This window comes from Phalangium opilio, unplaced genomic scaffold (genome assembly GCF_054372755.1).
Source record: "Phalangium opilio isolate 3A_F unplaced genomic scaffold, DU_Popi_V2 ptg000009l_1, whole genome shotgun sequence".
Taxonomy (NCBI): domain Eukaryota; kingdom Metazoa; phylum Arthropoda; class Arachnida; order Opiliones; family Phalangiidae; genus Phalangium; species Phalangium opilio.
The window spans coordinates 10,516,839-10,543,222 of record NW_028324146.1 but is presented as its reverse complement, the minus strand read 5'-3'; the positions used below and the strand labels follow the sequence as shown (position 1 = coordinate 10,543,222).

At 44.6% G+C, this 26,384-nt stretch overlaps 42 non-coding genes across 42 annotated transcripts; all 42 read left to right on the top strand.

Annotated features, from left to right (window-relative positions):
* Positions 1–416: 416 nt before the first annotated feature.
* Positions 417–488, top strand: TRNAE-CUC (transfer RNA glutamic acid (anticodon CUC)). Its single transcript has one exon. It is a non-coding gene; the product is annotated as a tRNA-Glu (tRNA).
* A 79-nt stretch (positions 489–567) lies between these two features.
* TRNAE-CUC (transfer RNA glutamic acid (anticodon CUC)) lies at positions 568–639 on the top strand. Its single transcript has one exon. It is a non-coding gene; the product is annotated as a tRNA-Glu (tRNA).
* Positions 640–1,846: 1,207 nt separating this feature from the next.
* On the top strand, positions 1,847–1,918 carry TRNAE-CUC (transfer RNA glutamic acid (anticodon CUC)). The gene has a single exon. It is a non-coding gene; the product is annotated as a tRNA-Glu (tRNA).
* Positions 1,919–1,997: 79 nt separating this feature from the next.
* On the top strand, positions 1,998–2,069 carry TRNAA-CGC (transfer RNA alanine (anticodon CGC)). Its single transcript has one exon. It is a non-coding gene; the product is annotated as a tRNA-Ala (tRNA).
* Positions 2,070–2,599: 530 nt separating this feature from the next.
* Positions 2,600–2,671, top strand: TRNAE-UUC (transfer RNA glutamic acid (anticodon UUC)). Its single transcript has one exon. It is a non-coding gene; the product is annotated as a tRNA-Glu (tRNA).
* A 204-nt stretch (positions 2,672–2,875) lies between these two features.
* TRNAE-CUC (transfer RNA glutamic acid (anticodon CUC)) lies at positions 2,876–2,947 on the top strand. The gene has a single exon. It is a non-coding gene; the product is annotated as a tRNA-Glu (tRNA).
* Positions 2,948–3,026: 79 nt separating this feature from the next.
* On the top strand, positions 3,027–3,098 carry TRNAE-CUC (transfer RNA glutamic acid (anticodon CUC)). Its single transcript has one exon. It is a non-coding gene; the product is annotated as a tRNA-Glu (tRNA).
* Positions 3,099–4,055: 957 nt separating this feature from the next.
* On the top strand, positions 4,056–4,127 carry TRNAE-CUC (transfer RNA glutamic acid (anticodon CUC)). Its single transcript has one exon. It is a non-coding gene; the product is annotated as a tRNA-Glu (tRNA).
* A 79-nt stretch (positions 4,128–4,206) lies between these two features.
* Positions 4,207–4,278, top strand: TRNAE-CUC (transfer RNA glutamic acid (anticodon CUC)). The gene has a single exon. It is a non-coding gene; the product is annotated as a tRNA-Glu (tRNA).
* Positions 4,279–5,361: 1,083 nt separating this feature from the next.
* TRNAE-CUC (transfer RNA glutamic acid (anticodon CUC)) lies at positions 5,362–5,433 on the top strand. The gene has a single exon. It is a non-coding gene; the product is annotated as a tRNA-Glu (tRNA).
* A 229-nt stretch (positions 5,434–5,662) lies between these two features.
* Positions 5,663–5,734, top strand: TRNAE-CUC (transfer RNA glutamic acid (anticodon CUC)). The gene has a single exon. It is a non-coding gene; the product is annotated as a tRNA-Glu (tRNA).
* Positions 5,735–5,813: 79 nt separating this feature from the next.
* On the top strand, positions 5,814–5,885 carry TRNAE-UUC (transfer RNA glutamic acid (anticodon UUC)). The gene has a single exon. It is a non-coding gene; the product is annotated as a tRNA-Glu (tRNA).
* Positions 5,886–5,964: 79 nt separating this feature from the next.
* On the top strand, positions 5,965–6,036 carry TRNAE-UUC (transfer RNA glutamic acid (anticodon UUC)). Its single transcript has one exon. It is a non-coding gene; the product is annotated as a tRNA-Glu (tRNA).
* A 79-nt stretch (positions 6,037–6,115) lies between these two features.
* TRNAE-CUC (transfer RNA glutamic acid (anticodon CUC)) lies at positions 6,116–6,187 on the top strand. Its single transcript has one exon. It is a non-coding gene; the product is annotated as a tRNA-Glu (tRNA).
* Positions 6,188–6,266: 79 nt separating this feature from the next.
* On the top strand, positions 6,267–6,338 carry TRNAE-CUC (transfer RNA glutamic acid (anticodon CUC)). The gene has a single exon. It is a non-coding gene; the product is annotated as a tRNA-Glu (tRNA).
* A 79-nt stretch (positions 6,339–6,417) lies between these two features.
* On the top strand, positions 6,418–6,489 carry TRNAE-CUC (transfer RNA glutamic acid (anticodon CUC)). Its single transcript has one exon. It is a non-coding gene; the product is annotated as a tRNA-Glu (tRNA).
* Positions 6,490–6,568: 79 nt separating this feature from the next.
* Positions 6,569–6,640, top strand: TRNAE-CUC (transfer RNA glutamic acid (anticodon CUC)). Its single transcript has one exon. It is a non-coding gene; the product is annotated as a tRNA-Glu (tRNA).
* A 230-nt stretch (positions 6,641–6,870) lies between these two features.
* Positions 6,871–6,942, top strand: TRNAE-UUC (transfer RNA glutamic acid (anticodon UUC)). Its single transcript has one exon. It is a non-coding gene; the product is annotated as a tRNA-Glu (tRNA).
* A 79-nt stretch (positions 6,943–7,021) lies between these two features.
* On the top strand, positions 7,022–7,093 carry TRNAE-CUC (transfer RNA glutamic acid (anticodon CUC)). Its single transcript has one exon. It is a non-coding gene; the product is annotated as a tRNA-Glu (tRNA).
* Positions 7,094–7,172: 79 nt separating this feature from the next.
* TRNAE-CUC (transfer RNA glutamic acid (anticodon CUC)) lies at positions 7,173–7,244 on the top strand. The gene has a single exon. It is a non-coding gene; the product is annotated as a tRNA-Glu (tRNA).
* A 79-nt stretch (positions 7,245–7,323) lies between these two features.
* Positions 7,324–7,395, top strand: TRNAE-CUC (transfer RNA glutamic acid (anticodon CUC)). Its single transcript has one exon. It is a non-coding gene; the product is annotated as a tRNA-Glu (tRNA).
* Positions 7,396–7,474: 79 nt separating this feature from the next.
* On the top strand, positions 7,475–7,546 carry TRNAE-CUC (transfer RNA glutamic acid (anticodon CUC)). The gene has a single exon. It is a non-coding gene; the product is annotated as a tRNA-Glu (tRNA).
* Positions 7,547–7,776: 230 nt separating this feature from the next.
* TRNAE-UUC (transfer RNA glutamic acid (anticodon UUC)) lies at positions 7,777–7,848 on the top strand. The gene has a single exon. It is a non-coding gene; the product is annotated as a tRNA-Glu (tRNA).
* A 530-nt stretch (positions 7,849–8,378) lies between these two features.
* On the top strand, positions 8,379–8,450 carry TRNAE-CUC (transfer RNA glutamic acid (anticodon CUC)). Its single transcript has one exon. It is a non-coding gene; the product is annotated as a tRNA-Glu (tRNA).
* A 504-nt stretch (positions 8,451–8,954) lies between these two features.
* TRNAE-CUC (transfer RNA glutamic acid (anticodon CUC)) lies at positions 8,955–9,026 on the top strand. The gene has a single exon. It is a non-coding gene; the product is annotated as a tRNA-Glu (tRNA).
* Positions 9,027–9,255: 229 nt separating this feature from the next.
* TRNAE-UUC (transfer RNA glutamic acid (anticodon UUC)) lies at positions 9,256–9,327 on the top strand. The gene has a single exon. It is a non-coding gene; the product is annotated as a tRNA-Glu (tRNA).
* Positions 9,328–11,149: 1,822 nt separating this feature from the next.
* TRNAE-CUC (transfer RNA glutamic acid (anticodon CUC)) lies at positions 11,150–11,221 on the top strand. The gene has a single exon. It is a non-coding gene; the product is annotated as a tRNA-Glu (tRNA).
* A 79-nt stretch (positions 11,222–11,300) lies between these two features.
* TRNAE-CUC (transfer RNA glutamic acid (anticodon CUC)) lies at positions 11,301–11,372 on the top strand. The gene has a single exon. It is a non-coding gene; the product is annotated as a tRNA-Glu (tRNA).
* A 529-nt stretch (positions 11,373–11,901) lies between these two features.
* On the top strand, positions 11,902–11,973 carry TRNAE-CUC (transfer RNA glutamic acid (anticodon CUC)). Its single transcript has one exon. It is a non-coding gene; the product is annotated as a tRNA-Glu (tRNA).
* Positions 11,974–12,477: 504 nt separating this feature from the next.
* TRNAE-CUC (transfer RNA glutamic acid (anticodon CUC)) lies at positions 12,478–12,549 on the top strand. The gene has a single exon. It is a non-coding gene; the product is annotated as a tRNA-Glu (tRNA).
* Positions 12,550–12,778: 229 nt separating this feature from the next.
* On the top strand, positions 12,779–12,850 carry TRNAE-UUC (transfer RNA glutamic acid (anticodon UUC)). Its single transcript has one exon. It is a non-coding gene; the product is annotated as a tRNA-Glu (tRNA).
* A 204-nt stretch (positions 12,851–13,054) lies between these two features.
* Positions 13,055–13,126, top strand: TRNAE-CUC (transfer RNA glutamic acid (anticodon CUC)). The gene has a single exon. It is a non-coding gene; the product is annotated as a tRNA-Glu (tRNA).
* A 79-nt stretch (positions 13,127–13,205) lies between these two features.
* TRNAE-CUC (transfer RNA glutamic acid (anticodon CUC)) lies at positions 13,206–13,277 on the top strand. Its single transcript has one exon. It is a non-coding gene; the product is annotated as a tRNA-Glu (tRNA).
* Positions 13,278–13,958: 681 nt separating this feature from the next.
* On the top strand, positions 13,959–14,030 carry TRNAE-CUC (transfer RNA glutamic acid (anticodon CUC)). Its single transcript has one exon. It is a non-coding gene; the product is annotated as a tRNA-Glu (tRNA).
* Positions 14,031–14,109: 79 nt separating this feature from the next.
* On the top strand, positions 14,110–14,181 carry TRNAE-CUC (transfer RNA glutamic acid (anticodon CUC)). Its single transcript has one exon. It is a non-coding gene; the product is annotated as a tRNA-Glu (tRNA).
* Positions 14,182–14,260: 79 nt separating this feature from the next.
* On the top strand, positions 14,261–14,332 carry TRNAE-UUC (transfer RNA glutamic acid (anticodon UUC)). Its single transcript has one exon. It is a non-coding gene; the product is annotated as a tRNA-Glu (tRNA).
* Positions 14,333–15,163: 831 nt separating this feature from the next.
* Positions 15,164–15,235, top strand: TRNAE-CUC (transfer RNA glutamic acid (anticodon CUC)). Its single transcript has one exon. It is a non-coding gene; the product is annotated as a tRNA-Glu (tRNA).
* A 982-nt stretch (positions 15,236–16,217) lies between these two features.
* On the top strand, positions 16,218–16,289 carry TRNAE-CUC (transfer RNA glutamic acid (anticodon CUC)). The gene has a single exon. It is a non-coding gene; the product is annotated as a tRNA-Glu (tRNA).
* An 805-nt stretch (positions 16,290–17,094) lies between these two features.
* Positions 17,095–17,166, top strand: TRNAE-CUC (transfer RNA glutamic acid (anticodon CUC)). Its single transcript has one exon. It is a non-coding gene; the product is annotated as a tRNA-Glu (tRNA).
* A 504-nt stretch (positions 17,167–17,670) lies between these two features.
* Positions 17,671–17,742, top strand: TRNAE-CUC (transfer RNA glutamic acid (anticodon CUC)). The gene has a single exon. It is a non-coding gene; the product is annotated as a tRNA-Glu (tRNA).
* Positions 17,743–18,271: 529 nt separating this feature from the next.
* Positions 18,272–18,343, top strand: TRNAE-UUC (transfer RNA glutamic acid (anticodon UUC)). Its single transcript has one exon. It is a non-coding gene; the product is annotated as a tRNA-Glu (tRNA).
* A 929-nt stretch (positions 18,344–19,272) lies between these two features.
* On the top strand, positions 19,273–19,344 carry TRNAE-UUC (transfer RNA glutamic acid (anticodon UUC)). The gene has a single exon. It is a non-coding gene; the product is annotated as a tRNA-Glu (tRNA).
* The last annotated feature ends 7,040 nt before the right edge of the window (positions 19,345–26,384 follow it).

Genomic DNA, 26,384 nt, shown 5'->3' with positions numbered 1-26,384 from the left:
ACTTGGTTAAGCAAGTCTGATATGGTCTAGTGGCTACGATATCTGGCTTTCACCCAGAAGGCACGGGTTCGGTTCCCGGTATCGGAGCGAGTGTTTTTGTACCGCTTTTCAAGAATAGAATTAAGACTAGGTTGAGCAAGTACAATATGGTCTAGTCGCTAGGATACCTGACTTCCACCCAGAAGGCCCGGGTTCGATTCCCGGTATCGGAGCGAGTGCTTTTGTACCGCTTTTCAAGAATAGAATTAAGACTAGGTTGAGCAAGTACGATATGGTCTAGTCGCTAGGATACCTGACTTTCACCCAGAAGGCCCGGGTTCTATTCCCAGTATCGGAGCACGTGGTTTTGTACCGCTTTTCAAGAATAGACTTAAGGATATAGGTCTATGAATATAATTAAGACATGTTTAATCAAGTCCGATATGGTCTAGTGGCTAGGATATCTGGCTCTCACCCAGAAGGCCCGGGTTCGATTCCCGGTATCGCAGCGAGTGCTTTTGTACCGCTTTTCAAGAATAGACTTAAGGTAATTGATTTATGAATAGAATTAAGACTTGATTAAGCAAGTCCGATATGGTCTAGTGGCTAGGATATCTGGCTCTCACTCAGAAGGCCCGGGTTCGATTCCCGGTATCGGAGCGAGTGCTTTTGTACCGCTTTTCAAGAATAGACTTAAGGATATTGGTTTATGAATAGAATTAAGACTTGATTAAGCAAGTCCGATATGGGCTAGTGGCTAGGATATCTGGCTCTCACCCAGAAGGGCGGGTTCGATTCCCGGAATCGGAGTGAGTGCTTTTGTACCGCTTTTGAAGAATAAATTTAAAGACACATTTATAGGAATAATATTTAGGGTTGTTTCAACCAGTCCGATATAGTCTAGTGGCTAGGATATCTGGCTCTCACCCAGAAGGCGTGAGTACGATTCCCGGTATCGGAGCGAGTGCTTTTGTACCGGTTTTCAAGAATAGACTTAAGGATATAGGTTTATGATTAGAATTAAGACTTGGTTGAGGAAGTCCGATATGGTCTAGTGGCTAGGATAACTGCTTTGTACCCAGAAGGCCCGGCTTCGATTCCCGGTATCGCAGCGAGTGTATTGTAAAGCATTTCAAAAATAGACTTAAGGATATAGGTTTATGAATAGAATTAAGACTTGGTTAAGCAAGTCCGATATGGTCTAGTGGCTAGGATATCTGGCTTTCACCCAAAAGACCCGGGTTCGGTTCCCGGTATCGGAACGAGAGCTTTTGTACCGCTTTTCAAGAATAGAATTAAGATTAGGATGAGCAAGTACGATATGGTCTAGTCACTAGGATACCTGACTTTCACCCAGAAGGCCCGGGTTCGATTCCCGGTATCGGAGCACGTGGTTTTGTACCGCTTTTCAAGAATAGACTTAAGGATATAGGTTTATGAATAGAATGAAGACTTGGTTAAGCAAGTCTGATATGGTCTAGTGGCTACGATATCTGGCTTTCACCCAGAAGGCACGGGTTCGGTTCCCGGTATCGGAGCGAGTGTTTTTGTACCGCTTTTCAAGAATAGAATTAAGACTAGGTTGAGCAAGTACAATATGGTCTAGTCGCTAGGATACCTGACTTTCACCCAGAAGGCCCGGGTTCGATTCCCGGTATCGGAGCGAGTGCTTTTGTACCGCTTTTCAAGAATAGAATTAAGACTAGGTTGTGTAAGTACGATATGGTCTAGTCGCTAGAATACCTGACTTTCACCCAGAAGGCCCGGGTTCGATTCCCGGTATCGGAGAACGTGGTTTTGTATCGCTTTTCAAGAATAGACTTAAGAATATAGGTTTATAAATAGAATTAAGACTTGTTTAGGCAACTCCGATATGGTCTAGTGGCTAGGATATCTGGCTCTCACCCAGAAGGCCCGGGTTCGATTCCCGGTATCGTAGCGAGTGCTTTTGTACCGCTTTTCAAGAATAGACTTAAGGTAATTGATTTATGAATAGAATTAAGACTTGATTAAGCAAGTCCGATATGGTCTAGTGGCTAGGATATCTGGCTCGCACCCAGAAGGCCCGGGTTAGATTCCCGGTATCGGAGCGAGTGCTTTTGTACCGCTTTTCAAGAATAGACTTAAGGGTATTGGTTTATGAATAGAATTAAGACTTGATTAAGCAAGTCCGATATGGGCTAGTGGCTAGGATATCTGGCTCTCACCCAGAAGGGCGGGTTCGATTCCCGGTATCGGAGTGAGTGCTTTTGTACCGCTTTTGAAGAATAAACTTAAAGACACATTTATAGGAATAATATTTAGGGTTGTTTCAACCAGTCCGATATAGTCTAGTGGCTAGGATATCTGGCTCTCACCCAGAAGGCGAGAGTACGATTCCCGGTATCGGAGCGAGTGCTTTTGTACCGGTTTTCAAGAATAGACTTAAGGATATAGGTTTATGAATAGAATTAAGACTTGGTTGAGGAAGTCTGATATGGTCTAGTGGCTAGGATAACTGCTTTGTACCCAGAAGGCCCGGCTTCGATTCCCGGTATCGCAGCGAGTGTTTTGTAAAGCATTTCAAAAATAGACTTAAGGATATAGGTTTGTGAATAGAATTAAGACTCGGTTAAGCAAGTCCGATATGGTCTAGTGGCTAGGATATCTGGCTTTCACCCAGAAGGCCCGGGTTCGATTCCCGGTATCGGAACGAGTGCTTTTGTACCGCTTTTCAAGAATAGAATTAAGACTAGGTTGAGCAAGTACGATATGGTCTAGTCGCTAGGATACCTGACTTTCACCCAGAAGGCCCGGGTTCTATTCCCGGTATCGGAGCACGTGGTTTTGTACCGCTTTTCAAGAATAGACTTAAGGTAATTGATTTATGAATAGAATTAAGACTTGATTAAGCAAGTCCGATATGGTCTAGTGGCTAGGATATCTGGCTCTCACCCAGAAGGCCCGGGTTCGATTCCCGGTATCGGAGCGAGTGCTTTTGTACCGCTTTTCAAGAATAGACTTAAGGATATTGGTTTATGAATAGAATTAAGACTTGACTAAGCAAGTCCGATATGGTCTAGTGGCTAGGATATCTGGCTCTCACTCAGAAGGCCCGGGTTCGATTCCCGGTATCGGAGCGAGTGCTTTTGTACCGCTTTTCAAGAATAGACTTAAGGATATTGGTTTATGAATAGAATTAAGACTTGATTAGGCAAGTCTGATATGGGCTAGTGGCTAGGATATCTGGCTCTCACCCAGAAGGGCGGGTTCGATTCCCGGAATTGGAGTGAGTGCTTTTGTACCGCTTTTGAAGAATAAATTTAAAGACACATTTATAGGAATAATATTTAGGGTTGTTTCAACCAGTCCGATATAGTCTAGTGGCTAGGATATCTGGCTCTCACCCAGAAGGCGAGGGTACGATTCCCGGTATCGGAGCGAGTGCTTTTGTACCGGTTTTCAAGAATGGACTTAAGGATATAGGTTTATGATTAGAATTAAGACTTGGTTGAGGAAGTCCGATATGGCCTAGTGGCTAGGATAACTGCTTTGTACCCAGAAGGCCCGGCTTCGATTCCCGGTATCGCAGCGAGTGTATTGTAAAGCATTTCAAAAATAGACTTAAGGATATAGGTTTATGAATAGAATTAAGACTTGGTTAAGCAAGTCCGATATGGTCTAGTGGCTAGGATATCTGGCTTTCACCCAAAAGACCCGGGTTCGGTTCCCGGTATCGGAACGAGAGCTTTTGTACCGCTTTTCAAGAATAGAATTAAGATTAGGATGAGCAAGTACGATATGGTCTAGTCGCTAGGATACCTGACTTTCACCCAGAAGGCCCGGGTTCGATTCCCGGTATCGGAGCACGTGGTTTTGTACCGCTTTTCAAGAATAGACTTAAGGATATAGGTTTATGAATAGAATGAAGACTTGGTTAAGCAAGTCTGATATGGTCTAGTGGCTACGATATCTGGCTTTCACCCAGAATACACGGGTTCGGTTCCCGGTATCGCAGCTAGTGCTTTTGTACCGCTTTTCAAGAATAGACTTAAGGTAATTGATTTATGAATAGAATTAAGACTTGATTAAGCAAGTCCGATATGGTCTAGTGGCTAGGATATCTGGCTCTCACCCAGAAGGCCCGGGTTCGATTCCCGGTATCGGAGCGAGTGCTTTTGTACCGCTTTTCAAGAATAGACTTAAGGATATTGGTTTATGAATAGAATTAAGACTTGACTAAGCAAGTCCGTTATGGTCTAGTGGCTAGGATATCTGGCTCTCACTCAGAAGGCCCGGGTTCGATTCCCGGTATCGGAGCGAGTGCTTTTGTACCGCTTTTCAAGAATAGACTTAAGGATATTGGTTTATGAATAGAATTAAGACTTGATTAAGCAAGTCCGATATGGGCTAGTGGCTAGGATATCTGGCTCTCACCCAGAAGGGCGGGTTCGATTCCCGGAATCGGAGTGAGTGCTTTTGTACCGCTTTTGAAGAATAAATTTAAAGACACATTTATAGGAATAATATTTAGGGTTGTTTCAACCAGTCCGATATAGTCTAGTGGCTAGGATATCTGGCTCTCACCCAGAAGGCGAGGGTACGATTCCCGGTATCGGAGCGAGTGCTTTTGTACCGGTTTTCAAGAATAGACTTAAGGATATAGGTTTATGATTAGAATTAAGACTTGGTTGAGGAAGTCCGATATGGTCTAGTGGCTAGGATAACTGCTTTGTACCCAGAAGGCCCGGCTTCGATTCCCGGTATCGCAGCGAGTGTATTGTAAAGCATTTCAAAAATAGACTTAAGGATATAGGTTTATGAATAGAATTAAGACTTGGTTAAGCAAGTCCGATATGGTCTAGTGGCTAGGATATCTGGCTTTCACCCAAAAGACCCGGGTTCGGTTCCCGGTATCGGAACGAGAGCTTTTGTACCGCTTTTCAAGAATAGAATTAAGATTAGGATGAACAAGTACGATATGGTCTAGTCGCTAGGATACCTGACTTTCACCCAGAAGGCCCGGGTTCGATTCCCGGTATCGGAGCACGTGGTTTTGTACCGCTTTTCAAGAATAGACTTAAGGATATAGCTTTATGAATAGAATGAAGACTTGGTTAAGCAAGTCTGATATGGTCTAGTGGCTACGATATCTGGCTTTCACCCAGAAGGCACGGGTTCGGTTCCCGGTATCGGAGCGAATGTTTTTGTACCGCTTTTCAAGAATAGAATTAAGACTAGGTTGAGCAAGTACAATATGGTCTAGTCGCTAGGATACCTGACTTTCACCCAGAAGGCCCGGGTTCGATTCCCGGTATCGGAGCGAGTGCTTTTGTACCGCTTTTCAATAAATAGACTTAAGGTAATTGATTTATGAATAGAATTAAGACTTGGTTAAGCAAGTCCGATATGGTCTAGTGGCTAGGATATCTGGCTCTCACCCAGAAGGCCCGGGTTCGATTCCCGGTATCAGAGCGAGTGCTTTTGTACCGCTTTTCAAGAATAGACTTAGAGATATAGGTTTATGAATAGAATTAAGACTTGCTTAAGCAAGTCCGATATGGGCTAGTGGCTTGGATATCTGGCTGTCACGCAGAAGGGCGGGTTCGATTCCCGGTATCGGAGCGAGTGCTTTTGTACCGCTTTTCAAGAATAGACTTAAGGATATTGGTTTATGAATAGAATTAAGACTTGACCAAGCAAGTCTGATATGGTCAAGTGGATAGGATATCTGGCTCTCACCCAGAAGGCCCGGGTTCGATTCCCGGTATCGGAGCGAGTACTTTTGTACCGCTTTTCAAGAATAGACTTAAGGATATAGGTTTATGAATAGAATTAAGACTTGATTGAGGAAGTCCGATATGGTCTAGTGGCTAGGATATCTGGCTTTCACCCAGAAGGCCTGGGTTCGATTCCCGGTATCGGAGCGAGTGCTTTTGTACCGCTTTTCAAGAATAGACTTAAGGATATAGGTTTATGAATAGAATTAAGACTTGATTGAGGAAGTCCGATATGGTCTAGTGGCTAGGATATCCGGCTTTCACCCAGAAGGCCTGGGTTCGATTCCCGGTATCGGAGCGAGTGCTTTTGTACCGCTTTTCAAGAATAGACTTAAGGATATTGGTTTATGAATAGAATTAAGACTTTATTAAGCAAGTCCGATATGGTCTAGTGGCTAGGATATCTGGCTCTCACCCAGAAGGCCCGGGTTCGATTCCCGGTATCGGAGCGAGTGCTTTTGTACCGCTTTTCAAGAATAGACTTAAGGATATTGGTTTATGAATAGAATTAAGACTTGACTAAGCAAGTTCGATATGGTCAAGTGGCTAGGATATCTGGCTCTCACCCAGAAGGCCCGGGTTCGATTCCCGGTATCGGAGCGAGTGCTTTTGTACCGCTTTTCAAGAATAGACTTAAGGATATAGGTTTATGAATAGAATTAAGACTTGATTGAGGAAGTCCGATATGGTCTAGTGGCTAGGATATCTGGCTCTCACCCAGAAGGCACGGGTTCGATTCCCGATATCGGAGCGAGTGCTTTTGTACCGCTTTTCAAGAATAGACTTAAGGATATTGGTTTATGAATAGAATTAAGACTTGACTAAGCAAGTCCGATATGGTCAAGTGGCTAGGATATCTGGCTCTCACCCAGAAGGCCCGGGTTCGATTCCCGGTATCGGAGCGAGTGCTTTTGTACCGCTTTTCAAGAATAGACTTAAGGATATTGGTTTATGAATAGAATTAAGACTTGACTAAGCAAGTCCGATATGGTCAAGTGGCTAGGATATCTGGCTCTCACCCAGAAGGCCCGGGTTCGATTCCCGGTATCTGAGCGAGTGCTTTTGTACCGCTTTTCAAGAATAGACTTAAGGATATAGGTTTATGAATAGAATTAAGACTTGATTGAGGAAGTCCGATATGGTCTAGTGGCTAGGATATCTGGCTTTCACCCAGAAGGCCTGGGTTCGATTCCCGGTATCGGAGCGAGTGCTTTTGTACCGCTTTTCAAGAATAGACTTAAGGATATTGGTTTATGAATAGAATTAAGACTTTAATAAGCAAGTCCGATATGGTCTAGTGGCTAGGATATCTGGCTCTCACCCAGAAGGCCCGGGTTCGATTCCCGGTATCGGAGCGAGTGCTTTTGTACCGCTTTTCAAGAATAGACTTAAGGATATTGGTTTATGAATAGAATTAAGACTTGACTAAGCAAGTCCGATATGGTCAAGTGGCTAGGATATCTGGCTCTCACCCAGAAGGCCCGGGTTCGATTCCCGGTATCGGAGCGAGTGCTTTTGTACCGCTTTTCAAGAATAGACTTAAGGATATAGGTTTATGAATAGAATTAAGACTTGATTGAGGAAGTCCGATATGGTCTAGTGGCTAGGATATCTGGCTCTCACCCAGAAGGCACGGGTTCGATTCCCGGTATCGGAGCGAGTGCTTTTGTACCGCTTTTCAAGAATAGACTTAAGGATATTGGTTTATGAATAGAATTAAGACTTGACTAAGCAAGTCCGATATGGTCAAGTGGCTAGGATATCTGGCTCTCACCCAGAAGGCCCGGGTTCGATTCCCGGTATCGGAGCGAGTGCTTTTGTACCGCTTTTCAAGAATAGACTTAAGGATATTGGTTTATGAATAGAATTAAGACTTGACTAAGCAAGTCCGATATGGTCAATTGGCTAGGATATCTGGCTCTCACCCAGAAGGCCCGGGTTCGATTCCCGGTATCTGAGCGAGTGCTTTTGTACCGCTTTTCAAGAATAGACTTAAGGATATAGGTTTATGAATAGAATTAAGACTTGATTGAGGAAGTCCGATATGGTCTAGTGGCTAGGATATCTGGCTTTCACCCAGAAGGCCTGGGTTCGATTCCCGGTATCGGAGCGAGTGCTTTTGTACCGCTTTTCAAGAATAGACTTAAGGATATTGGTTTATGAATAGAATTAAGACTTGATTAAGCAAGTCCGATATGGGCTAGTGGCTAGGATATCTGGCTCTCACCCAGAAGGCACGGGTTCGATTCCCGGTATCGCAGCGAGTGTTTTGTAAAGCATTTCAAAAATAGGCTTAAGGATATAGGTTTATGAATAGAATTAAGACTTGGTTAAGCAAGTCCTATATGGTCTAGTGGCTAGGATATCTGGCTCTCACCCAGAAGGCGAGAGTACGATTCCCGGTATCGGAGCGAGTGCTTTTGTACCGGTTTTCAAGAATAGACTTAAGGATATAGGTTTATGAATAGATTTAAGACTTGGTTGAGGAAGTCCGATATGGTCTAGTGGCTAGGATAACTGCTTTGTACCCAGAAGGCCCGGCTTCGATTCCCGGTATCGCAGCGAGTGGTTTGTAAAGCATTTCAAAAATAGACTTAAGGATATAGGTTTACGAATAGAATTAAGACTTGGTTAAGCAAGTCCGATATGGTCTAGTGGCTAGGATATCTGGCTCTCACCCAGAAGGCCCGGGTTCGATTCCCGGTATCGGAGCGAGTGCTTTTGTATCGCTTTTCAAGAATAGAATTAAGACTTGGTTGAGCAAGTACGATATGGTCTACTCGCTAAGATACCTGACTTAAACCCAGAAGGCCCGGGTTCGATTCCCGGTATCGGAGCACGTGGTTTTGTACCACTTTTCAAGAATAGACTTAAGGATATAGGTTTATGAATAGAATTAAGACTTGTTTAAGCAAGTCCGATATGGTCTAGTGGCTAGGATATCTGGCTCTCACCCAGAAGGCCTGGTTCGATTCCCGATATCGGAGCGAGTGCTTTTGTACCGCTTTTCAAGAATAGACTTAAGGATATTGGTTTATGAATAGAATTAAGACTTGATTAAGCAAGTCCGATATGGTCTAGTGGCTAGGATATCTGGCTGTCACGCAGAAGGGCGGGTTCGATTCCCGGTATCGGAGTGAGTGCTTTTGTACCGCTTTTGATGAATAAACTTAAAGACACATTTATAGGAATAATATTTTGGGTTGTTACGGCCAGTCAGATATGGTCTAGTGGCTAGGATATCTGGCTCTCATCCAGAAGGCTCGGGTTCGATTCCCGGTATCGGAGCGAGTGCTTTTGTTCCGGTTTACAAGAATAGACTTAAGGGTATAGGTTTATGAATAGAATTAAGACTTGGTTGAGGAAGTCCGATATGGTCTAGTGGCTAGGATAACTGCTTTGTACCCAGAAGGCCCGGCTTCGATTCCCGGTATCGCAGCGAGTGTTTTGTAAAGCATTTCAAAAATAGGCTTAAGGATATAGGTTTATGAATAGAATTAAGACTTCGTTAAGCAAGTCCGATATGGTCTAGTGGCTAGGATATCTGGCTTTCACCCAGAAGGCCCGGGTTCGATTCCCGGTATCGGAGCGAGTGCTTTTGTACCGTTTTTACCTCTCCGAGTGACGTATGTCTATCAAGGCCCGTGTATTGCGATATATTTTTGAGAACAACAACCAAAATGGGAAGCTCCTTTCAGAACTATAATAATTTGTTTTCTCAGTTATATGAAATGAAAATATGGATAATATTTTCGGCAATTCGATTTGAATGGCTCTTTCTGATGTATCATTCTCTCAGCACTGTTCATAATGGACAGGAACGTAGAGATTCCTGACACTAGGAATTACGATAGTGTTTCAAATCGTCTGTATTGAGGGCTTAAAGGCTTGGAGTGAGTCGAAAGATAAATACACATCCTATTTTTTATTTGTACCATGCGTACCACAATGTTGCCAGGCGTTTATTGAAGGATGCTTGGGTACTTGGTACAGACTGTTACGTCTACCAAGTTTCCTAGCATCCAAGAATAAATAGGATTCATAGAAGCCAGTGTTAAGGGCATGTCATGGGTCAAGTCGTTAAATATATCGACGCAGTTAAATAGCTGATGGCATTATTTTATCCACTTTCCCATTGCCTTTCGAGTGGAAGTTCAACTTTGGCACGGACGACAGATGGCGCTCTTAAACTTCTACCCCCAAAAATCGTTGTTGTCTGCTCGTTTTCCCCTTCCGCGTTTTTTCGTTATAAACTTATGATTTAACGAACTGTTAAGATAAAATTTCATATTTCCTAAGACAGATAAGCTTCTACTCCTTTCATATTACTCCCAGTTAGATTTAACGCTTAAAAAAATATATTTTCAATAAAAACACTGCTTCCACTAGTGGATTTATACTCCTTGTTAGATTAGTGTAGGTGTAGAGAGTAATCATTACAAACGCTAAAAAATATATTTTCAAAAATGAAGAACATAGAACATTTATTCTATATCAAAAAATATTTTGGTGGTAAGATTGCTTTAGAAAAATCCAAACGGCTAGATATTGTTAAAAAAGAAATGTGTAAGCTATTTGTAGATGAGATAATTGTTTTACATGTTTTAAATGAGACTAAAACTTCCACTATTGTGTCTAAAATAGTGTTGGCAATGTATATTTTTTAAATATGACGGAATTGCGGTTGATATGATAGCGCCCTATTTGCGAAAAAAACCTTTTTTTAAACAAGTTGAATCACTCTTTGATAGAATTTCAAGAGAAGAAGTTAAGCGTTAAATTTGCTCGATTAATTTTGTTCGGAAAATAATATATTTAAGCGCTACGTATTACTGAAGGAGATTGATTTTGCCAATCTTTGTGAGTATTTAACTGTTTAATAATTATTTTGGTTAAGTGGGAGCCTAGCTTATGTGTGATTGGGTTGTGGCTTCCATGTTTTGGGGCATTTGCTTTTTGTGTGGTGAGGTATGATTCAGCTTTGATATGGACAAATGTTACAAATCATACTGGTAGACTAAGAATACGGTTGAGGTATAGCGAGAGAATAGAGTTTCCACAGCAATTGAGAGATATTGAAAAGGCTTGAACAATTGACTATTTTAAAATTAAATTCCAGCACTTGCAAAGAATTAAAAAAAGCGATAGATGCATATATTTAGGTAGTTTAAGGGGTAGTGATAGTCATCTCCACTCGGAGAGGTAATATTTTGGCTTTCCCAACTTGTTTAAGAATAGAATTAAGACTAGGTTGAGCAAGTACAATATGGTCTAGTCGCTAGGATACGTGACTTTCATCCAGAAGGCCCGGGTTCGATTCCCGGTATCGGAGCACGTGGTTTTGTACCGCTTTTCAAGAATAGACTTAAGGATATAGGTTTATGAATAGAATGAAGACTTGTTTGAGCAAGTGCGATATGGTCTAGTGGCTAGGATATCTGGCTCTCACCCAGAAGACCCGGGTTCGATTCCCGGTATCGGAGCGAGTGCTTTTGTACCGCTTTTCAAGAATAGACTTAAGGTAATTGATTTATGAATAGAATTAAGACTTGATTAAGCAAGTCCGATATGGTCTAGTGGCTAGGATATCTGGCTCTCACCCAGAAGGCCCGGGTTCGGTTCCCGGTATCGGAGCGAGTGCTTTTGTACCGCTTTTCAAGAATAGACTTAAGGATATTGGTTTATGAATAGAATTAAGACTTTATTAAGCAAGTCCGATATGGTCTAGTGGCTAGGATATCTGGCTCTCACCCAGAAGGGCGGGTTCGATTCCCGGTATCGGAGTGAGTGCTTTTGTACCGCTTTTGAAGAATAAACTTAAAGACACATTTATAGGAATAATATTTAGGGTTGTTTCAACCAGTCCGATATAGTCTATGGCTAGGATATCTGGCTCTTACCCAGAAGGCGAGAGTACGATTCCCGGTATCGGAGCGAGTGCTTTTGTACCGGTTTTCAAGAATAGACTTAAGGATATAGGTTTATGAATAGAATTAAGACTTGGTTGAGGAAGTCCGATATGGTCTAGTGGCTAGGATAACTGCTTTGTACCCAGAAGGCCCGGCTTCGATTCCCGGTATCGCAGCGAGTGGTTTGTAAAGCATTTCAAAAATAGACTTAAGGATATAGGTTTACGAATAGAATTAAGACTTGGTTAAGCAAGTCCGATATGGTCTAGTGGCTAGGATATCTGGCTCTCACCCAGAAGGCCCGGGTTCGATTCCCGGTATCGGAGCGAGTGCTTTTGTATCGCTTTTCAAGAATAGGATTAAGACTTGGTTGAGCAAGTACGATATGGTCTACTCGCTAAGATACCTGACTTTCACCCAGAAGGCCCGGGTTCGATTCCCGGTATCGGAGCACGCGGTTTTGTACCACTTTTCAAGAATAGACTTAAGGATATAGGTTTATGAATAGAATTAAGACTTGTTTAAGCAAGTCCGATATGGTCTAGTGGCTAGGATATCTGGCTCTCACCCAGAAGGCCTGGTTCGATTCCCGATATCGGAGCGAGTGCTTTTGTACCGCTTTTCAAGAATAGACTTAAGGATATTGGTTTATGAATAGAATTAAGACTTGATTAAGCAAGTCCGATATGGTCTAGTGGCTAGGATATCTGGCTGTCACGCAGAAGGGCGGGTTCGATTCCCGGTATCGGAGTGAGTGCTTTTGTACCGCTTTTGATGAATAAACTTAAAGACACATTTATAGGAATAATATTTTGGGTTGTTACGACCAGTCAGATATGGTCTAGTGGCTAGGATATCTGGCTCTCATCCAGAAGGCTCGGGTTCGATTCCCGGTATCGGAGCGAGTGCTTTTGTTCCGGTTTTCAAGAATAGACTTAAGGGTATAGGTTTATGAATAGAATTAAGACTTGGTTGAGGAAGTCCGATATGGTCTAGTGGCTAGGATAACTGCTTTGTACCCAGAAGGCCCGGCTTCGATTCCCGGTATCGCAGCGAGTGTTTTGTAAAGCATTTCAAAAATAGGCTTAAGGATATAGGTTTATGAATAGAATTAAGACTTGGTTAAGCAAGTCCTATATGGTCTAGTGGCTAGGATATCTGGCTTTCACCCAGAAGGCCCGGGTTCGATTCCCGGTATCGGAGCGAGTGCTTTTGTACCGTTTTTTAAGAATAGAATTAAGACTAGGTTGAGCAAGTACAATATGGTCTAGTCGCTAGGATACGTGACTTTCATCCAGAAGGCCCGGGCTCGATTCCCGGTATCGGAGCACGTGGTTTTGTACCGCTTTTCAAGAATAGACTTAAGGATATAGGTTTATGAATAGAATTAAGACTTGTTTGAGCAAGTCCGATATGGTCTAGTGGCTAGGATATCTGGCTCTCACCCAGAAGACCCGGGTTCGATTCCCGGTATCGGAGCGAGTGCTTTTGTACCGCTTTTCAAGAATAGACTTAAGGTAATTGATTTATGAATAGAATTAAGACTTGATTAAGCAAGTCCGATATGGTCTAGTGGCTAGGATATCTGGCTCTCACCCAGAAGGCCCGGGTTCGATTTCCGGTATCGGAGCGAGTGCTTTTGTACCGCTTTTCAAGAATAGACTTAAGGATATTGGTTTATGAATAGAATTAAGACTTTATTAAGCAAGTCCGATATGGTCTAGTGGCTAGGATATCTGGCTCTCACCCAGAAGGGCGGGTTCGATTCCCGGTATCAGAGTGAGTGCTTTTGTACCGCTTTTGAAGAAAAAACTTAAAGACACATTTATAGGAATAATATTTAGGGTTGTTTCAACCAGTCCGATATAGTCTAGTGGCTACGATATCTGGCTCTCACCCAGAAGGCGAGAGTACGATTCCCGGTATCGGAGCGAGTGCTTTTGTACCGGTTTTCAAGAATAGACTTAAGGATATAGGTTTATGAATAGAATTAAGACTTGGTTGAGGAAGTCCGATATGGTCTAGTGGCTAGGATAACTGCTTTGTACCCAGAAGGCCCGGCTTCGATTCACGGTATCGCAGCGAGTGTTTTGTAAAGCATTTCAAAAATAGACTTAAGGATATAGGTTTATGAATAGAATTAAGACTTGGTTAAGCAAGTCCGATATGGTCTACTCGCTAAGATACCTGACTTTCACCCAGAAGGCCCGGGTTCGATTCCCGGTATCGGAGCACGTGGTTTTGTACCACTTTTCAAGAATAGACTTAAGGATATAGGTTTATGAATAGAATTAAGACTCGTTTAAGTAAGTCCGATATGGTCTAGTGGCTAGGTTATCTGGCTCTCACCCAGAAGTCCCGGGTTCGATTCCCGGTATCGGAGCGAGTGCTTTTGTACCACTTTTCAAGAATAGACTTAAGGATATAGGTTTATGAATAGAATTAAGACTTGACTAAGCAAGTCCGATATGGTCAAGTTGCTAGGATATCTGGCTCTCACCCAGAAGGCCCGGGTTCGATTCCCGGTACCGGAGCGAGTGCTTTTGTACCGCTTTTCAAGAATAGACTTAAGGATATAGGTTTATGAATAGAATTAAGACTTGATTGAGGAAGTCCGATATGGTCTAGTGGGTAGGATTTCTGGCTTTCACCCAGAAGGCCTGGGTTCGATTCCCGGTATCGGAGCGAGTGCTTTTGTACCGCTTTTCAAGAATAGACTTAAGGATATTGGTTTATGAATAGAATTAAGACTTTATTAAGCAAGTCCGATATGGTCTAGTGGCTAGGATATCTGGCTCTCACCCAGAAGGGCGGGTTCGATTCCCGGTATCGGAGTGAGTGCTTTTGTACCGCTTTTGAAGAATAAACTTAAAGACACATTTATAGGAATAATATTTAGGGTTGTTTCAACCAGTCCGATATAGTCTAGTGGCTACGATATCTGGCTCTCACCCAGAAGGCGAGAGTACGATTCCCGGTATCGGAGCGAGTGCTTTTGTACCGGTTTTCAAGAATAGACTTAAGGATATAGGTTTATGAATAGAATTAAGACTTGGTTGAGGAAGTCCGATATGGTCTAGTGGCTAGGATAACTGCTTTGTACCCAGAAGGCCCGGCTTCGATTCCCGGTATCGCAGCGAGTGGTTTGTAAAGCATTTCAAAAATAGACTTAAGGATATAGGTTTATGAATAGAATTAAGACTTGGTTAAGCAAGTCCGATATGGTCTACTCGCTAATATACCTGACTTTCACCCAGAAGGCCCGGGTTCGATTCCCGGTATCGGAGCACGTAGTTTTGTACCACTTTTCAAGAATAGACTTAAGGATATAGGTTTATGAATAGAATTAAGACTCGTTTAAGCAAGTCCGATATGGTCTAGTGGCTAGGATATCTGGCTCTCACCCAGAAGGCCTGGTTCGATTCCCGATATCGGAGCGAGTGCTTTTGTACCGCTTTTCAAGAATAGACTTAAGGATATTGGTTTATGAATAGAATTAAGACTTGTTTGACAAAGTCCGTTATGGTCTAGTGGCTAGGATATCTGGCTCTCACCCAGAAGGCCCAGGTTCGATTCCCGGTATCGGAGCGAGTGCTTTTGTACCGCTTTTCAAGAATAGACTTAAGGATATAGGTTTATGAATAGAATTAAGACTTGATTAAGCAAGTCCGATAGGGGCTAGTGGCTTGGATATCAGGCTGTCACGCAGAAGGGCGGGTTCGATTCCCGGTATCGCAGTGAGTGCTTTTGTACCGCTTTTGATGAATAAACTTAAAGACACATTTATAGGAATAATATTTTGGGTTGTTCCGGCCAGTCAGATATGGTCTAGTGGCTAGGATATCTGGCTCTCACCCAGAAGGCCCGGGTTCGATTCCCGTTATCGGAGCGAGTGCTTTTGTACCGCTTTTCAAGAATAGACTTAAGGATATTGGTTTATGAATAGAATTAAGACTTGACTAAGCAAGTCCGATAAGGTCAAGTGGCTAGGATATCTGGCTCTCACCCAGAAGGCCCGGGTTCGATTCCCGGTATCGGAGCGAGTGCTTTTGTACCGCTTTTCAAGAATAGACTTAAGGATATAGGTTTATGAATAGAATTAAGACTTGATTGAGGAAGTCCGATATGGTCTAGTGGCTAGGATATCTGGCTCTCACCCAGAAGGGCGGGTTCGATTCCCGGTATCGGAGTGAGTGCTTTTGTACCGCTTTTGAAGAATAAACTTAAAGACACATTTATAGGAATAATATTTAGGGTTGTTTCAACCAGTCCGATATAGTCTATTGGCTAGGATATCTGGCTCTCACCCAGAAGGCGAGAGTACGATTCCCGGTATCGGAGCGAGTGCTTTTGTACCGGTTTTCAAGAATAGACTTAAGGATATAGGTTTATGAATAGAATTAAGACTTGGTTGAGGAAGTCCGATATGGTCTAGTGGCTAGGATAACTGCTTTGTACCCAGAAGGCCCGGCTTCGATTCCCGGTATCGCAGCGAGTGTTTTGTAAAGCATTTCAAAAATAGACTTAAGGATATAGGTTTATGAATAGAATTAAGACTTGGTTAAGCAAGTCCGATATGGTCTAGTGGCTAGGATATCTGGCTCTCACCCAGAAGGCCCGGGTTCGATTCCCGGTATCGGAGCGAGTGCTTTTGTATCGCTTTTCAAGAATAGAATTAAGACTTGGTTGAGCAAGTACGATATGGTCTACTCGCTAAGATACCTGACTTTCACCCAGAAGGCCCGGGTTCGATTCCCGGTATCGGAGCACGTGGTTTTGTACCACTTTTCAAGAATAGACTTAAGGATATAGGTTTATGAATAGAATTAAGACTTGTTTAAGCAAGTCCGATATGGTCTAGTGGCTAGGATATCTGGCTCTCACCCAGAAGGCCTGGTTCGATTCCCGATATCGGAGCGAGTGCTTTTGTACCGCTTTTCAAGAATAGACCTAAGGATATTGGTTTATGAATAGAATTAAGACTTGATTAAGCAAGTCCGATATGGTCTAGTGGCTAGGATATCTGGCTGTCACGCAGAAGGGCGGGTTCGATTCCCGGTATCGGAGTGAGTGCTTTTGTACCGCTTTTGATGAATAAACTTAAAGACACATTTATAGGAATAATATTTTGGGTTGTTACGACCAGTCAGATATGGTCTAGTGGCTAGGATATCTGGCTCTCATCCAGAAGGCTCGGGTTCGATTCGCGGTATCGGAGCGAGTGCTTTTGTTCCGGTTTTCAAGAATAGACTTAAGGATATAGGTTTATGAATAGAATTAAGACTTGGTTGAGGAAGTCCGATATGGTCTAGTGGCTAGGATAACTGCTTTGCACCCAGAAGGCCCGGCTTCGATTCCCGGTATCGCAGCGAGTGTTTTGTAAAGCATTTCAAAAATAGACTTAAGGATATAGGTTTATGAATAGAATTAAGACTTGGTTAAGCAAGTCCGATATGGTCTAGTGGCTAGGATATCTGGCTCTCACCCAGAAGGCCCGGGTTCGATTCCCGGTATCGGAGCGAGTGCTTTTGTATCGCTTTTCAAGAATAGAATTAAGACTTGTTTGAGCAAGTACGATATGGTCTACTCGCTAAGATACCTGACTTTCACCCAGAAGGCCCGGGTTCGATTCCCGGTATCGTAGCACGTGGTTTTGTACCACTTTTCAAGAATAGACTTAAGGATATAGGTTTATGAATAGAATTAAGACTTGTTTAAGCAAGTCCGATATGGTCTAGTGGCTAGGATATCTGGCTCTCACCCAGAAGGCCTGGTTCGATTCCCGATATCGGAGCGAGTGCTTTAGTACCGCTTTTCAAGAATAGACCTAAGGATATTGGTTTATGAATAGAATTAAGACTTGATTAAGCAAGTCCGATATGGTCTAGTGGCTAGGATATCTGGCTGTCACGCAGAAGGGCGGGTTCGATTCCCGGTATCGGAGTGAGTGCTTTTGTACCGCTTTTGATGAATAAACTTAAAGACACATTTATAGGAATATTATTTTGCGTTGTTACGACCAGTCAGATATGGTCTAGTGGCTAGGATATCTGGCTCTCATCCAGAAGGCCCGGGTTCGATTCCCGGTATCGGAGCGAGTGCTTTTGTACCGCTTTTCAAGAATAGACTTAAGGATATTGGTTTATGAATAGAATTAAGACTTGACTAAGCAAGTCCGATATGGGCTAGTGGCTAGGATATCTGGCTCTCACCCAGAAGGGCGGGTTCGATTCCCGGTATCGGAGTGAGTGCTTTTGTACCGCTTTTGAAGAATAAACTTAAAGACACATTTATAGGAATAATATTTAGGGTTGTTTCAACCAGTCCGATATAGTCTAGTGGCTAGGATATCTGGCTCTCACCCAGAAGGCGAGAGTACGATTCCCGGTATCGGAGCGAGTGCTTTTGTACCGGTTTTCAAGAATAGACTTAAGGATATAGGTTTATGAATAGAATTAAGACTTGGTTGAGAAAGTCCGATATGGTCTAGTGGCTAGGATAACTGCTTTGTACCCAGAAGGCCCGGCTTCGATTCCCGGTATCGCAGCGAGTGTTTTGTAAAGCATTTCAAAATAGACTTAAGGATATAGGTTTGTGAATAGAATTAAGACTTGGTTAAGCAAGTCCGATATGGTCTAGTGGCTAGGATATCTGGCTTTCACCCAGAAGGCCCGGGTTCGATTCCCGGTATCGGAGCGAGTGCTTTTGTACCGCTTTTCAAGAATAGAATTAAGACTAGGTTGAGCAAGTACGATATGGTCTAGTCGCTAGGATACCTGACTTTCACCCAGAAGGCCCGGGTTCGATTCCTGGTATCGGAGCACGTGGTTTTGTACCGCTTTTAAGAATAGAATTAAGACTCGGTTGAGCAAGTACGGTATGGTCTACTCGCTAGGATACCTGACTTTCACCCGGAAGGCCCGGGTTCGATTCCCGGTATCGGAGCACGTGGTTTTGTACCACTTGTCAAGAATCGACTTAAGGATATAGGTTTATGAATAGAATTAAGACTTGTTTAAGCAAGTCCGATATGGTCTAGTGGCTAGGGTATCTGGCTCTCACCCAGAAGGCCTGGTTCGATTCCCGATATCGGAGCGAGTGCTTTTGTACCGCTTTTCAAGAATAGACTTAAGGATATTGATTTATGAATAGAATTAAGACTTGATTAAGCAAGTCCGATATGGGCTAGTGGCTAGGATATCTGGCTCTCACCCAGAAGGGCGGGTTCGATTCCCGGTTTCGGAGTGAGTGCTTTTGTACCGCTTTTGAAGAATAAACTTAAAGACACATTTATAGAAATAATATTTAGGGTTGTTTCAACCAGTCCGATATAGTCTAGTGGCTAGGATATCTGGCTCTCACCCAGAAGGCGAGAGTACGATTCCCGGTATCGGAGCGAGTGCTTTTGTACCGGTTTTCAAGAATAGACTTAAGGATATAGGTTTATGAATAGAATTAAGACTTGGTTGAGGAAGTCCGATATGGTCTAGTGGCTAGGATAACTGCTTTGTACCCAGAAGGCCCGGCTTCGATTCCCGGTATCGCAGCGAGTGTTTTGTAAAGCATTTCAAAAATAGACTTAAGGATATAGGTTTATGAATAGAATTAAGACTTGGTTAAGCAAGTCCGGTATGGTCTAGTGGCTAGGATATCTGGCTTTCACCCAGAAGGCCCGGGTTCGATTCCCGGTATCGGAGCGAGTGTTTTGGTACCGCTTTTCAAGAATAGAATTAAGACTAGGTTGAGCAAGTGCAATATGGTCTAGTGGCTAGGATATCTGGCTTTCACCCAGAAGGCCCGGGTTTGATTCCCGGTATCGGAGCGAGTGCTTTTGTACTGCTTTTCAAGAATAGACTTAAGGATATAGGTTTATGAATAGAATTAAGACTTGATTAAGCAAGTCCGATATGGGCTAGTGGCTAGGATATCTGGCTCTCACCCAGAAGGGCGTTTTCGATTCCCGGTATCGGAGTGAGTGCTTTTGTACCGCTTTTGAAGAATTCTACAGGGCCGGTAGGCCCTTGTAGATATGACTTGATACTCTTTTGTAACGTTAAAGCAAAATTCACATGCTTTTACCAATTTTCCTATGGAGATTAACATGGGGTTTTTCATGATATTTAGCCACCTCTAACTGAAAAACTAGAGCGAAGTTACTTTTCGGAATACTCTTAATTTAACAATTAAGTATTCAGGGTGTGCCTTTTGCAAGTAGCATGAAAAACAATTAAGTCTAAGTATGTTAATTTTAGTTAATTACGGAAGTACGGCTCTTGAGTTAAACGTCAGGTTAACCTGTTAGCGCGCTGATACCCATTTCGTCAATTTTCAACCAGATTGAGAAAAAGGGAGGGCCTAGCTTTGTGCCTGATAACAAGTTATGTTGACATTTTCAGTTTGCTTCATTCTGTGGAAGTTGAACCTATAGCGAGTCGCGTGATCCAGGTACTTGTGGGTACTTGTAGGTACTTGTGGGTACTTGTAGGTGCTTGTGGGTACTTTTAGGTGCTTGTGGGTGCTTGTAGGTACTTGTGGGTGCTTGTAGGTACTTGTGGGTTCTTGTAGGTACTTGTGGGTTCTTGTGGGTACTTGTGGGTGCTTGTAGGTACTTGTGGGTTCTTGTGGGTTCTTGTGGGTACTTGTAGGTACTTGTGGGTGCTTGTAGGTAATTTTGGGTACTTGTGGGTGCTTATAGGTACTTGTGGGTGCTTGTAGGTACTTGTGGGTGCTTGTGGGTACTTGTCCCGGGTGCTTGCCCGGGGTACTTGTAGATGCTTGCCCCGGGTACTTGTGGGTGTTTGTAGGTACTTGTGGGTGCTTGTAGTTGCTTGTAGGTGCTTGTGGGTGTTTATAGGTACTTGTGGGTGCTTGTAGGTACTTGTGGGTGCTTGTGAGTGCTTGTGGGTACTTGTGGGTGCTTGTAGGTACTTGTGGGTGCTTGTAGGTACTTGTGGGTGCTTGTGAGTGCTTGTGGGTACTTGTGGGTGCTTGTAGGTACTTGTGGTTGCTTGTAGTTGCTTGTAGGTGCTTGTGGGTGTTTATAGGTACTTGTGGGTGCTTGTAGGTACTTGTGGGTGCTTGTGAGTGCTTGTAGGTGCTTGTGGGTGTTTATAGGTACTTGTGGGTGCTTGTAGGTACTTGTGGGTGCTTGTGAGTGCTTGTGGGTACTTTTGGGTGCTTGTAGGTACTTGTGGGTGCTTGTGAGTGCTTGTGAGTGCTTGTGGGTGCTTTTAGGTACTTGTGGGTACTTGTGAGTGCTTGTGGGTACTTGTGAGTGCTTGTGGGTACTTGTGAGTGCTTGTGGGTACTTGTGAGTGCTTGTGGGTACTTGTGGGTGCTTGTAGGTACTTGTAAGTGCTTGTAGGTACTTGTGGGTGCTTGTAGGTACTTGTGGGTGCTTGTCGGTACTTGCCCCGGGTACTTGTGGGTGTTTGTAGGCACTTGAGGGTGCTTAACCCGGGTACTTGTGGGTGTTTGTAGGTACTTGAGGGTGCTTGTAGGTACTTGTGGGTGCTTGTGAGTGCTTGTGGGTACTTGTGAGTGCTTGTGGGTACTTGTGGGTGCTTGTGGGTACTTGTGGGTGCTTGTGGGTACTTGTGGGTGCTTGTAGGTACTTGTGGGTACTTGTAGGTACTTGTGGGTGCTTGTGAGTGCTTGTGGGTACTTGTGAGTGCTTGTGGGTACTTGTGGGTGCTTGTGGGTACTTGTGGGTGCTTGTGGGTACTTGTGGGTGCTTGTAGGTACTTGTGGGTGCTTGTAGGTACTTGTGGGTGCTTGTAGGTACTTGTGGGTGCTTGTGGGTACTTGTGAGTGCTTGTGGGTACTTGTGAGTGCTTGTGGGTACTTGTGAGTGCTTGTAGGTACTTGTGGGTGCTTGTAGGTACTTGTGGGTGCTTGTGAGTGCTTGTGGGTACTTGTGGGTGCTTGTAGGTACTTGTGGGTGCTTGTAGTTGCTTGTAGGTGCTTGTGGGTGTTTATAGGTACTTGTGGGTGCTTGTAGGTACTTGTGGGTGCTTGTGAGTGCTTGTAGGTGCTTGTGGGTGTTTATAGGTACTTGTGGGTGCTTGTAGGTACTTGTGGGTGCTTGTGAGTGCTTGTGGGTACTTGTGGGTGCTTGTAGGTGCTTGTAGGTACTTGTGGGTGCTTGTGAGTGCTTGTGGGTACTTGTGGGTGCTTGTAGGTACTTGTGGGTGCTTGTGAGTGCTTGTGGGTGCTTGTGAGTGCTTGTGGGTACTTGTGAGTGCTTGTGGGTACTTGTGAGTGCTTGTGGGTACTTGTGGGTGCTTGTAGGTACTTGTAAGTGCTTGTAGGTACTTGTGGGTGCTTGTAGGTACTTGTGGGTGCTTGTAGGTACTTGTGGGTGCTTGTCGGTACTTGCCCCGGGTACTTGTGGGTGTTTGTAGGCACTTGAGGGTGCTTGTAGGTACTTGTGGGTGCTTTTAGGTACTTGTGGGTGCTTGTAGGTACTTGTGGGTGCTTGTAGGTACTTGTTGGTGCTTGTAGGTACTTGTTGGTGCTTGTAGGTGCTTGTCGGTGTTTGTAAGTACTTGTGGGTACTTGTGGGTGCTTGTAGGTACTTGTGGGTGCTTGTCGGTGTTTGTAGGTACTTGTGGGTGCTTGTAGGTACTTGTGGGTACTTGTGGGTACTTGTAGGTACTTGTGGGTACTTGTAGGTACTTGTGGGTACTTGTATTTACTTGTGGGTGCTTGTGAGTGCTTGTGGGTACTTGTGAGTGCTTGTGGGTACTTGTGGGTGCTTGTAGGTACTTGTGGGTGCTTGTAGGTACTTGTGGGTGCTTGTGAGTGCTTGTGGGTACTTGTGGGTGCTTGTAGTTGCTTGTAGGTGCTTGTGGGTGTTTATAGGTACTTGTGGGTGCTTGTAGGTACTTGTGGGTGCTTGTGAGTGCTTGTAGGTGCTTGTGGGTGTTTATAGGTACTTGTGGGTGCTTGTAGGTACTTGTGGGTGCTTGTGAGTGCTTGTGGGTACTTGTGGGTGCTTGTAGGTACTTGTGGGTGCTTGTGAGTGCTTGTGGGTGCTTGTGGGTGCTTGTAGGTACTTGTGGGTACTTGTGAGTGCTTGTGGGTACTTGTGAGTGCTTGTGGGTACTTGTGAGTGCTTGTGGGTACTTGTGAGTGCTTGTGGGTACTTGTGGGTGCTTGTAGGTACTTGTAAGTGCTTGTAGGTACTTGTGGGTGCTTGTAGGTACTTGTGGGTGCTTGTAGGTACTTGTGGGTGCTTGTCGGTACTTGCCCCGGGTACTTGTGGGTGTTTGTAGGCACTTGAGGGTGCTTGTAGGTACTTGTGGGTGCTTTTAGGTACTTGTGGGTGCTTGTAGGTACTTGTGGGTGCTTGTAGGTACTTGTTGGTGCTTGTAGGTACTTGTTGGTGCTTGTAGGTGCTTGTCGGTGTTTGTAAGTACTTGTGGGTACTTGTGGGTGCTTGTAGGTACTTGTGGGTGCTTGTCGGTGTTTGTAGGTACTTGTGGGTGCTTGTAGGTACTTGTGGGTACTTGTGGGTACTTGTAGGTACTTGTGGGTACTTGTAGGTACTTGTGGGTACTTGTATTTACTTGTGGGTGCTTGTGAGTGCTTGTGGGTACTTGTGAGTGCTTGTGGGTACTTGTGGGTGCTTGTAGGTACTTGTGGGTGCTTGTAGGAACTTGTGGGTGCTTGTGAGTGCTTGTGGGTACTTGTGGGTGCTTGTAGTTGCTTGTAGGTGCTTGTGGGTGTTTATAGGTACTTGTGGGTGCTTGTAGGTACTTGTGGGTGCTTGTGAGTGCTTGTAGGTGCTTGTGGGTGTTTATAGGTACTTGTGGGTGCTTGTAGGTACTTGTGGGTGCTTGTGAGTGCTTGTGGGTACTTGTGGGTGCTTGTAGGTACTTGTGGGTGCTTGTGAGTGCTTGTGGGTGCTTGTGGGTGCTTTTAGGTACTTGTGGGTACTTGTGAGTGCTTGTGGGTACTTGTGAGTGCTTGTGGGTACTTGTGAGTGCTTGTGGGTACTTGTGAGTGCTTGTGGGTACTTGTGGGTGCTTGTGGGTACTTGTGGGTGCTTGTAGGTACTTGTAAGTGCTTGTAGGTACTTGTGGGTGCTTGTAGGTACTTGTGGGTGCTTGTAGGTACTTGTGGGTGCTTGTCGGTACTTGCCCCGGGTACTTGTGGGTGTTTGTAGGTACTTGTGGGTGCTTGTAGGTACTTGTGGGTGCTTGTAGGTACTTGTGGGTGCTTGTAGGTACTTGTTGGTGCTTGTAGGTACTTGTTGGTGCTTGTAGGTGCTTGTCGGTGTTTGTAAGTACTTGTGGGTACTTGTGGGTGCTTGTAGGTACTTGTGGGTGCTTGTCGGTGTTTGTAGGTACTTGTGGGTGCTTGTAGGTACTTGTGGGTACTTGTGGGTACTTGTAGGTACTTGTGGGTACTTGTAGGTACTTGTGGGTACTTGTAGGTACTTGTGGGTGCTTGTGAGTGCTTGTGGGTACTTGTGAGTGCTTGTGGGTACTTGTGGATGCTTGTGGGTACTTGTGAGTGCTTGTGGGTACTTGTGAGTGCTTGCGGGTATTTGTGGGTGCTTGTGGGTACTTGTGGGTGCTTGTAGGTACTTGTGGGTGCTTGTAGGTACTTGTGGGTGCTTGTAGGTACTTGTGGGTGCTTGTGGGTACTTGTGAGTGCTTGTGGGTACTTGTGAGTGCTTGTGGGTACTTGTGAGTGCTTGTAGGTACTTGTAAGTGCTTGTAGGTACTTGTCGGTGTTTGTAAGTACTTGTGGGTACTTGTGGGTGCTTGTAGGTACTTGTGGGTGCTTGTCGGTGTTTGTAGGTACTTGTGGGTGCTTGTAGGTACTTGTGGGTACTTGTGGGTACTTGTAGGTACTTGTGGGTACTTGTAGGTACTTGTGGGTACTTGTAGGTACTTGTGGGTGCTTGTGGGTGCTTGTGAGTGCTTGTGGGTACTTGCGGGTGCTTGTAGGTACTTGTGGGTGCTTGTAGGTACTTGTGGGTGCTTGTGAGTGCTTGTGGGTACTTGTGGGTGCTTGTAGGTACTTGTGGGTGCTTGTAGTTGCTTGTAGGTGCTTGTGGGTGTTTATAGGTACTTGTGGGTGCTTGTAGGTACTTGTGGGTGCTTGTGAGTGCTTGTAGGTGCTTGTGGGTGTTTATAGGTACTTGTGGGTGCTTGTAGGTACTTGTGGGTGCTTGTGAGTGCTTGTGGGTACTTGTGGGTGCTTGTAGGTACTTGTGGGTGCTTGTGAGTGCTTGTGGGTGCTTGTGGGTGCTTGTAGGTACTTGTGGGTACTTGTGAGTGCTTGTTGGTACTTGTGAGTGCTTGTGGGTACTTGTGAGTGCTTGTGGGTACTTGTGAGTGCTTGTGGGTACTTGTGGGTGCTTGTAGGTACTTGTAAGTGCTTGTAGGTACTTGTGGGTGCTTGTAGGTACTTGTGGGTGCTTGTAGGTACTTGTGGGTGCTTGTCGGTACTTGCCCCGGGTACTTGTGGGTGTTTGTAGGCACTTGAGGGTGCTTGTAGGTACTTGTGGGTGCTTGTAGGTACTTGTGGGTGCTTGTAGGTACTTGTGGGTGCTTGTAGGTACTTGTTGGTGCTTGTAGGTACTTGTTGGTGCTTGTAGGTGCTTGTCGGTGTTTGTAAGTACTTGTGGGTACTTGTGGGTGCTTGTAGGTACTTGTGGGTGCTTGTCGGTGTTTGTAGGTACTTGTGGGTGCTTGTAGGTACTTGTGGGTACTTGTGGGTACTTGTAGGTACTTGTGGGTACTTGTAGGTACTTGTGGGTACTTGTAGGTACTTGTGGGTGCTTGTGAGTGCTTGTGAGTACTTGTGAGTGCTTGTGGGTACTTGTGGGTGCTTGTGGGTACTTGTGAGTGCTTGTGGGTACTTGTGAGTGCTTGCGGGTATTTGTGGGTGCTTGTGGGTACTTGTGGGTGCTTGTAGGTACTTGTGGGTGCTTGTAGGTACTTGTGGGTGCTTGTAGGTACTTGTGGGTGCTTGTGGGTACTTGTGAGTGCTTGTGGGTACTTGTGAGTGCTTGTGGGTACTTGTGAGTGCTTGTAGGTACTTGTAAGTGCTTGTAGGTACTTGTGGGTGCTTGTAGGTACTTGTAAAAGCTTGTAGGTACTTGTGGGTGCTTAAAGGTACTTGTGGGTGCTTGTCGGTACTTGCCCCGGGTACTTGTGGGTGTTTGTAGGCACTTGAGGGTGCTTAACCCGGGTACTTGTGGGTGTTTGTAGGTACTTGAGGGTGCTTGTAGGTACTTGTGGGTGGTTGTAGGTACTTGTGGGTGCTTGTAGGTACTTGTTGGTGCTTGTAGGTACTTGTTGGTGCTTGTAGGTGCTTGTCGGTGTTTGTAAGTACTTGTGGGTACTTGTGGGTGCTTGTAGGTACTTGTGGGTGCTTGTCGGTGTTTGTAGGTACTTGTGGGTGCTTGTAGGTACTTGTGGGTACTTGTGGGTACTTGTAGGTACTTGTGGGTACTTGTAGGTACTTGTGGGTACTTGTAGGTACTTGTGGGTGCTTGTGAGTGCTTGTGGGTACTTGTGAGTGCTTGTGGGTACTTGTGGATGCTTGTGGGTACTTGTGAGTGCTTGTGGGTACTTGTGAGTGCTTGCGGGTATTTGTGGGTGCTTGTGGGTACTTGTGGGTGCTTGTAGGTACTTGTGGGTGCTTGTAGGTACTTGTGGGTGCTTGTAGGTACTTGTGGGTGCTTGTGGGTACTTGTGAGTGCTTGTGGGTACTTGTG